The sequence below is a fragment of the Cornus florida genome, unplaced genomic scaffold (assembly GCF_030987335.1).
Source record: "Cornus florida cultivar Cherokee Brave unplaced genomic scaffold, ASM3098733v1 CherokeeBrave_3.0.0_Hap2_Chr08, whole genome shotgun sequence".
In the NCBI taxonomy this organism is placed as follows: Eukaryota; Viridiplantae; Streptophyta; class Magnoliopsida; order Cornales; family Cornaceae; genus Cornus; species Cornus florida.
The window spans coordinates 6,536,265-6,545,688 of NW_026775578.1; the positions used below are offsets into that span (position 1 = coordinate 6,536,265).

At 36.0% G+C, this 9,424-nt stretch overlaps 1 pseudogene; it reads left to right on the top strand.

The window, feature by feature from the left end:
- The first annotated feature begins 1,869 nt into the window (after positions 1-1,869).
- Positions 1,870-8,393, top strand: LOC132269633 (chaperonin CPN60-2, mitochondrial-like; annotated as a pseudogene).
- The last annotated feature ends 1,031 nt before the right edge of the window (positions 8,394-9,424 follow it).

A 9,424-nucleotide genomic window follows, 5' to 3' on the forward strand; every position in this document is an offset into this window, starting at 1 on the left:
AAATAAACATCTTACAAAGAGATTCTATACTATTTATTAGAATGGCAAGAAAAAAATGCCCCAGATTACTTGATTTAGTTTTGATTCGTGTAGGCCCAATTGGATATTTCCAGTCCAACAAAATAGTTCATACCAAATGGGCAATAGGGGAGTGTGTTTGCTTTGTGTCTTCCTGCTTTGTTTGTAGACCTGGCCACCAAAACCTCTCCGTCTGGACCCTTCTCTCTCCTCATTTCTCTCTCTCCCACCTTCGAAACCTGAACTGTCTCTCTCCTCTGCCTCTACACTCTCTGCATTCCTATAAGATGTATCGCTTCGTCACCAATATTGCTTCTAAAACTCAATAAGTGCAACAACAACAAAGGAAAATGATGTTTTGAATATCTGTTTCCCTCTCTTACTTGTCTCTCTTTGTTGTTTATAGGGTCGGGTCTCTAAGAACAGTGTTCAGCGGGTATTAATAGACTATATTGGGATTCAAGATTGGTAGTAGGGTTGGCTTGGAGCAGAAAATATGTTGCTTAGGGGTGTTGAAGAACTGGCCGATGTTGTTAAAGTAACCATGGGACCTAAGGTAAGTCATGATTAATGTTTCGTTGGCAGTATATATATTTTTGACGATGCCATTGTTTATGAGATAATTTACTAAAACAAGAAGGCTTCTTTTGTGAAGTGGAAAGAAAACAAAATACATAAATGTTGCGTTTGGGAGCTCCGAATCAGTGCTCTGAAATTGAAATTTGAATTGGAGAGAATTTAGTTCAAAGTTTGAACTAAATATCATCCAAATCCAAAGTGCTGGAAATTGTAGATTTTTTGCATCTTTTGTGAATATTTGTTAAATATAAGTGATACCTTCCGTGGTAATTTAATCCTTGCCACTAATGTGAGTATAAAAACATGACAGAATCATAGGCGCAAAAACATTCAGGCACAATAAATTACGCATACTCCCATTGTGATTATTTGTCCATTTGAGGGACACAATTATCTATTGTTTTTAATGAAGCACTGGTGTTGGTGTCCATATAACTATCAGTCCAACGTTTGCTGCCTTTGCTCCTTTTATGGAGCCAACAATGTGAAATTGTCACCCTTAGAGTAGCTGGTAGGTGCAAGTTTGAGGATACTCATTAAAATCAACATTTTGTAAATGGCTATACATTAGATCTCAAAAAAACTAGGACACTGATACACCATGTCCGTATTCTATTTTAGGAGATGTCTTCACTTTTTCTTCTATTAGGGCCCGTTTGGCATGCGTTTTGTTTTTGGCGTTTTGTTTTTGGCTAAAACAGAAACAGTATTTTTGTTGTAGAGCGTTTTGGAGAAAATTCGGAAGTACATTTGGGAACTATGCTTTTTTGTGAAAATGTCAGAAATAAAAATATGAATAACATGTTTGGGCACACAAATATTTTTATATTTATATATATATATATATATATATATATATATATTTTAATTTTTGCTATAAACTAGTTTATATACACATGTAATATATATATATATATATATATATATATATATATATATATATTTTAATTTTTGCTATAAACTAGTTTATATACACATGTAATATCTTTATTCCTAAAATTAAAATATATATATATATATATACACACACACACATGTATCGGTGGTGATGAAAATCCAGTTAAGGGCTCGGACTGAAAACTTGCCCAAACATTAATCGGTCACAGATTCACGATCAAATTCGCAGCCAACTGGTGTGACCTTCGAAGAACCACCTGAAAATGGATGCACAAGAAGGAGGCGCACACAAAGCTCAAATAACAACAACGATCTCCTCAGAAACCCTAATTTCAGATACCGAAACGAATTAGCAATCAACAACGCATCACTAGAATGAATTCTCATGAAGATCAAGAAGATAACGGAGTTGGTGAATCGAAACCCTCAAAATTTGGTCAGAAAGAGATTCTGGGAGCACTCAAAGTGGTCGAGAGGGACTCCGTGGCGGTTGCCGAGAGCTTCACCACTCTCTTCGCTTCTCTCCGTTTGGCCCTCTCTGAGGTTTCTCACTCTTCGCTTCAATTTTTCTACCTCATATCTTCTTCAATTTAGGTAGGCTTGGGTCGGTGGTGATGAAAATCTAGCTTCGATGTTGTATTTGATATCGCCCTTGAATCGCAGAGAGAGAGTATCAGGAGAGAAGAGAGAAAATTTGCCCAAAAAATGACCTAAAATGTTATATACGTGAAACAAGTTGGGCCGGCTACTTCCTCCGCTACAGTGAAAAATTGTCCAAACAGTACTGAAACAAGATAAAACACCAAAATGGTGTTTTTAGTTTTGGGCCTCTTTATTGAAATACTTTTTAACTGTGCAAAACAAAACAAAATCAACCAAACATATTTTGGGCTTCATTTGGGTTACTGTAGCGGACCTGAAACAAAAACACAAAAACAAAGTAGATGCCAAACAGCCCCTTATTCTATTTCTCCTCTTTTTCTTCTTCTTCTTCTCCTCGCTTTTTCTCTCATTGATTTGACTTACATTTTGATATTTGTTGTTAGGCTTTTAAGCCTAATTTTTATTTTTACATTTTTACCCCATTAAATTTTAAATTTCAAGCTGTGCTCGTCTCAAGAAAAATAATCATATAAAATGTACCCAATGGAGTTTCCGTGCTTCCTAGGTTTAAAGAGATGGAAATAGAAGGAAAACAAAAGAGAAAATTTCTTTTTACAATTTTTCCTTAATGTTGCCCCAAAAAGGAAAAGGGTGTGTGTGTGTGTGTGTTGGGGGGGTGGGGGGTGGGGGGACAATTATAAAAGTTTACAAAGTCAATATTCCATGGTCGGTTATTGCTTGTTACCAATTATATTCCATTAGCATGCAAAATTGGGGTTAGTGGGTGTTTAAATTTGCAATTACTATATGGTTCAAACTTAGAAGTAGGAATTTGTAACTAGGGGTGTATAAGCACACTCGTTTACGAGGTCCAAGTGCTGCATAGTTAAATTTCAAGACTTTTTGTGCAAGAAGTAATTACCCTTACCTATACATACATACATATATATATGTATATATATATATGGGGATTGCCGCCTAAACTCATGCCTGCACTTCTACCACTAAACCTAATGATGGCCCTTAGTGAGACTTTTCCTTTAATTTTTCTGTTTGGTTCAATTCTCTGTGAACCGATTTCAAAAGCTTTGGAAACGATTTTTCAGAAAATTACAAAAGAATGTTCTCTTAAGTTAGAAATTTGAATTCAAAATATTTGTTCCTCTATGGCCATGTGGTGTCTTTTAATTTGATTAAAAGTCCTTATATCCACTAAGATAATGAAATTGGATGACAAGTATGGTAAGGGAGTAAAGTTCTTTTTTCTCTTTTCATATTATCATGAGAATATGGGTACTTTCTTGAAAGAAGCCGCCAGTATTATTTCAAATTGTAGTATAGGTTTAAAAAATATATATAAATAAAATCAATGAGGATGGTGGTGAAAATGTAAGTACCTTACATCATTTATACGATGTGATTGCATGGCATTCAGTCTCTATCCTTTTCTTTCTGCTTGTTGTTTTCATTTTTTCATATAGTTATCTAAGTATGCTATGTTTCATTTTTTGGTATTTTTCCTGTAATATTCTTTCCTACTAATGTATTGTGGTTGTGGAGGCTAGTGTACTTCTATTTTCCTGTGTCTCTTAGATCATTGATTCTCTTAGATCATTGATTCCCATACTATGTAGTTTGATGGTTGACTAGTGTTGTTTGTTTGTGGGTGTTTTTCATGTAGTTATCTAAGTTTTGGTGCCCCTAAAGTGACAAAAGATGGTGTTACTGTGGCGAAAAGCATCGAGTTTAAGGATAGAGTTAAGAATATCAGTGCTAGCCTTGTGAAGCAGGTTGCAAATGCTACCCATGATGTTGCAGGCGATGGTGAGATATTATACATTTGTTGAAGGCTACCTAATTGTGTTTTCTTCAGTTGGATATAGTTGTTCTTTTGAAGTGCTTTGTTCATTTATATTGTTATTTCTAGTCTTTTAAGCAGTAGTATCTTGATAGAGAGAAATCGGAGAATTGTTTCGACATGTACTAGATCTTGAGTAAAATGGAAGAGCTATCCGAAGGCGGACTTAGTTGGTGATATGAAAGTTGTTTTGCATGTTTTCAGGTACCGCTTGTGCAGCAATCCTCACCCGTGCTATATATTCTGAAGGGTGCAAGTCAGTGGCAGCTGGAATGAATGTCAAGGACCTGAGACGTGGGATCACAATGGCAGTGGATGTGGTGGTGACAAACCTGTAGAGCAGAGCACAGATGATCAGTACATCCGAAGAAATAACACAGGTTTGTTTTATTGAGTACCTCTTTAGAATGACAGAAGTATATGGATTTGAAATTTTGATTTTTTTTTTTTGGGAATTAGGAGTTAAAAAGTGGCCTGTTTTGGAATGGCACAATATTGGCAAACAAAGAAAGAGAGATTGGTGAGCTTATAGCCAAGGGCCAAGGCAATGGAGAAAGTTGGCAAAGAGGGTGTTATTATAATTTCTATAGGTGACCTTTTCATCTTTGACGCCTTAGTGCTAAAGGTGCAGACTGCTTACATTTACTATTGTTATTATTTTGATTTTTGGTTAGCTGAGTATATTTTAGCTTACTATGATGTTCTTTTTTTGCGGTCTTTTTGTTTTCTTAAAAATTCATCAGCTTTTATTTCCCATGTTGATCTTGTCATCAGATTTTATATACACAAATTTGTTTATACGGAAAAAGAATTGAAAAGCTCATTTCTTGTAGGATAGTGGAGCAAGTGGCTCTTGTTTTGCTTTTGTTTCTTTAGATTTGCTTTATACCTACATTTCCCATGAACATTGATCTTCACTCCTGTTTCATCTTCGCTAGTTCATTTATGTTCTTTTCTAGGAGGGTAGTATGCTTTTGTTGTTTCTTGCAAAAAGAGTCTTATGGAATTAAGCTGCTAAGTGATGTCTGGATTTAGTTTGTCCCTTGAACTGTTGCAGGATGGGAATACACTATACAATGAATTTGAAGTAGTTGATGGAATGAAGCTGGACAGAGGCAATAAGCAGATTCATTTTCTCTGAACTAGTGATTCCCCACCACACACCCCCCCCCCAAAAAAAAAAATTTTTTACATGCATGAACCTTCTCTGGGATACTAAGAAATTTTTATTGGCTTACATTTGCTCGAGTTTCTGGGCATTGTTTTAAGTACTTCTGCCCCTGTATGCATTGTTGCTGCATCACATGGTGTTACAGAGATCCTTTTTTGGTCAGGAATTGGAGGATCCACTGATTTTAATCCATGAGACAAAAATCTCCAGCTTAAATGCCGTGGTGGAGGTATTAGAGTTGGCCTTGAAGCTAAATATTTATTTTGTAAAATTTGAAATGCTTGTTATTGTAGTATTTGAAAATGGGACCAAATTATCTTCTTTCAGAGGCAAAGATCCCTTGCTGATTGTTGCTGAAGGTGTGGAAAGTGAAGCACTGGCAACTCTCATTCTAAAGAAGCTTCATGCTGGAATCAACGTTTTTTTTAAAAAATTCTTATTATCATTTTATAGACCACTTACCATATGCAAGCTTGGTTTGGATGGTACAGTTTTCTTGATGAATCTAATTTGATTATGCATCTGAAGGTTTGTGCTATTAAAGTCCCCGGATTTGGAGAAAGCAGGAAGACCAATCTGCAGGATCTTGCCATCCTCACAGGAGGCGAGGTGGGTCCAGTTGTTATTATCACATTGCATGAACAATGCTTCACTGTTTTAGTTATATATTTTTTTGGCACTGCATGAACCATTATCTAATATTTTGTTTTGAGTAAATTGCTGGTCGTAAGAGATGAACTTGGTTTGAACCTTGAGAAGGTGGGACTAGAAATAGTTGGCTCATGCAAAAAGGTAAAATACCTTAGAATGAAGTTTGTCTTATTGCTAAGATCCTCAATTGAATCTTGCACTTCTGATTATGACAAGGAGAAACTCCAAGAGAGGTTAGCAAAGCTATCTGGTGGTGTTGCCCTCTTGAAGGTCAGGAGACTGTCTAGCATTCCTATCCCGTCTTAGACAAGGACAACAAATCTTTTCTAGGCCTATCAAAGATTCTTAAAGAATTTGCTCTCGATTTTTATGAAATGGGACTTAGTATTTGTGAAAATAAGAAATCACTTGTCTCTGTTGTTGCTAGATTGGAGGAGCCAGCAAAGCTGAGGTAGGTGAGAAGAAAAATAGGGTTACGGATGCTTTAAATGCTAATAAGGCAGCTGTGGAGGAAGGAATCGTACCCGGTGAGCTTGTCGATTTATGAAAGCCTTCTTTCTATCTTGTTAGCTCTCGGATGGCTGGTCAAACAGTAATTCTCGAGCTTTATGCTCAGGTGATGGTGTCGCTCTTCTTTATGCATCAAAGGAGTTGGAAAAGCCTGCTAACACAAAATATCGGTGTTCAGATTATCCAGAATGCTCTTAAGGTTTCTACTTGTTGCTCATCAATATAATTGCCCAATTGCTTCAAGTTCATGCTATAATTTTTAAGGCTCTAATTTTGTCTCTTCCTCAAGCCTGTATGGTAATTGCTTTCTTTGACTGGGTTTAGTCTGCTTAACCTATTCGGAAAGTTTTTTTTTTTTTTTTTGAGTTTAATGCTGTAGAGTATTTTTGCGCAGGATGCACAACTAAGCAAATAAATTTTAGAAAATTGTCTAAAAATGCTGATGTGTGTAAGAGGTTATTTATTGATGATTGTCACAGTATAAACCATGTTGTTTAGTAACCCATTTAAGTGTTTAAAACTAAGAGTATTTAGTGTTTTTTCTATCAAGCGTCTTTGATAATGCAATCAGTCATTGTCCAAACATGGGATCTGAATTTTATGTAAAAGAAACTTAACTTACAATTAAATGCTGAATGTGCTAATTCTAAGTTGAGTTTCAAATTTATTCTGAACTTACACATCATCATCATCCTCATCCTTGCCTTAATCCCATATGAATGGGGTTGGCCACATGAATTCTTTTTTTTTCATTCTTTCCTATCACATGCCTTCTCCCCGTAATATTTAACTTTTTAAAACTAATAATTTCATCTCATTTTAAATTGGGTCACTCTCTCTCTCTCTGCCTCCTAAATTCAATGCAAAATTGGTTTCCCTATTCTTATTCTGAAGTTACAAAAAATTGTCTCTTAAATTCTTCAGGACTTCTAATTCTCTAATTAAAATTTTCGTTTGATTAATTTCCAGTTTTATGAAACAGTTTTTTTTTTTTTTTCTCTCTTTAAAAAATTAAAATATATGTCTGCAGTTTGTTTACTTTCAATTCTATATTATTAGCAGATGGTATTGTCTCGCATTATATTAACTCTTTTCCTGTAGGCACTGGTGCATTTAATTGCTTCCAATGCTGGAGTTGAGGAGGCAGTTGTTGTTGGCAAGCTGTTGGAGCAAGATAATCCTGACCTTGGATATGATGCGGCTAAAGGTCCTGTGTGTGTGTAGATTAGTTGTATCTTTCCATTTTGATGAGTATTTTCCTACTTTGTTCTACCAGGTGACATGATCAAGGCAGGGATCATTGATCCATTGAAGGTCATTAGAACAGCCTTTGTAGATGCTGCCAGGTAAATCTAAGTTTCTGTTAAGATTTTACCCTTTGGTTGCTTATTAGCCTTCCCAAAAAGCATTGATGGGTTTTCTTATTGTATAGTGTATCTTCTTTGTGGACTACAACCGAGGCTATTGTGGTTGAACAACCGAAGGATGAGAAGTCAGTCCCTGACATGGGTGGCATGGATTATTGGGGATAGATGGTGAAACCATACCAGTCTCATTAAAAAAGCAAATTGCTTTTTAAAATCACAAACTACATAAAATGAAAAGAATATTAGGTTAGAAGGTAACAAGTTCTCTAGAAATCCGATTCTTTAGTTTGCCTTTAAAATAAAGTTTTTTGTTCTATTTTATTTGCTTCCGATATTGGGAACCAAATACCAATGTTCATAGTGAGAGGTCAGTGTAGGATGTTGTTTAACATTATTTATTTTATTTTATTTTATTTATTATTGTTTGGTTACTTATTCCGTTGCCCACTTGTGTAAAAGAATCAATTCCAGCTTTCTATTCCTGTCCAGTATTTTAGAATTGATATGGATGAGTAGGTAAAGAATACCTGAGTGGGATACAGTTTTAAGGAACCTGAAAAGGTTGAATTCTAGCCTTACGTTTGGACATAAGGGCCAAGGATCAGTAATACTAGTGGATGTGTAATGGCTTCGTAGGGTCAGATATAGATACTCCCCGACTGTAAAAGCAAAAGGGACCTTAACTACAAGACACATCTGTCGAGCAAGGTCGAATTCAACACTGTTGCATTGAATGATTTTAATTTGTTTGACGTTGGATCTTTGCAATGTATGGTTTGTAATATGTTTCAAGAGTTGGGTTGTTTCCCATTAAAGCAATGCGTAAGGTGGGTAATTTGTTTGGGTCTTTGCCATTTATGGTTGTAATATGTGTTTCCATAGTTGGATGGTTTCCTATTAAAGCAATGCATAAGGTGGGTCAAAATAGTTCATTACATATAGAGTGTGACTTTTAGTGAAGGAAAATGATTGTACTTGATGGTGTGCAGGAAATGATACTCTCTCCAAATAATGAGTAGTGAAAGAGGGAGCTGAACAATGCTATTCTTTAGATAATTCAAGGGTGGCTCATTTGGATTCTACTAGAGTTCACGGACTAAAAAAATGTAGGGACGGCCTTGAACAATAAGGATATATAGTGGGGTATTATAGATAATTTTGTTACTAAAAAAAATATTCAATGTGGTAGCCGCACCCACTGAACCCTTAATAGGTCTGTGCCTGTATCCAAGTGGAGTCTTGCTTAGCTATCCCTTTCTATACTGTTCTCGTGATAGAGTATAATCAAGTACGGTTAGTTTTCACAATATTATCGATTGTCTGAGTGCAAAGAAAATAATTGTTCAAAGCACTGCACAGCACGATGCACCTAAGGCTGGCAATAGAGGTTAGATGTTTTGTTTAAGGGTTAGAGGGACCATAACCCTCGGGTTGAAACCGCATTGGCATGGCAAGTTAGGACATTTCCGATCATGGGATTAGATGGTTATGTTCACTTAAGTACCAATTTCAGTGAATCCTCCGCTGCACAACACAGGTATTTACTGCATTGAATGACTCGTTATATTGTACGGGACTCCAAGCTTCTGGAGAGCCTCTATTTGTGTTGTATTACATTAGACGGCTTGTTGTACTGTACTGGATTCCAAATCCCAAACATCTGGTGAGCCTCCTTAAGTAGAGCTGCGATTGTTGGGCGGTAAGACAAGTTATGACGGCAGCTGTGAAGTGGAACGGTAGTTTTTACATATATGACTCTAGATTAAATAA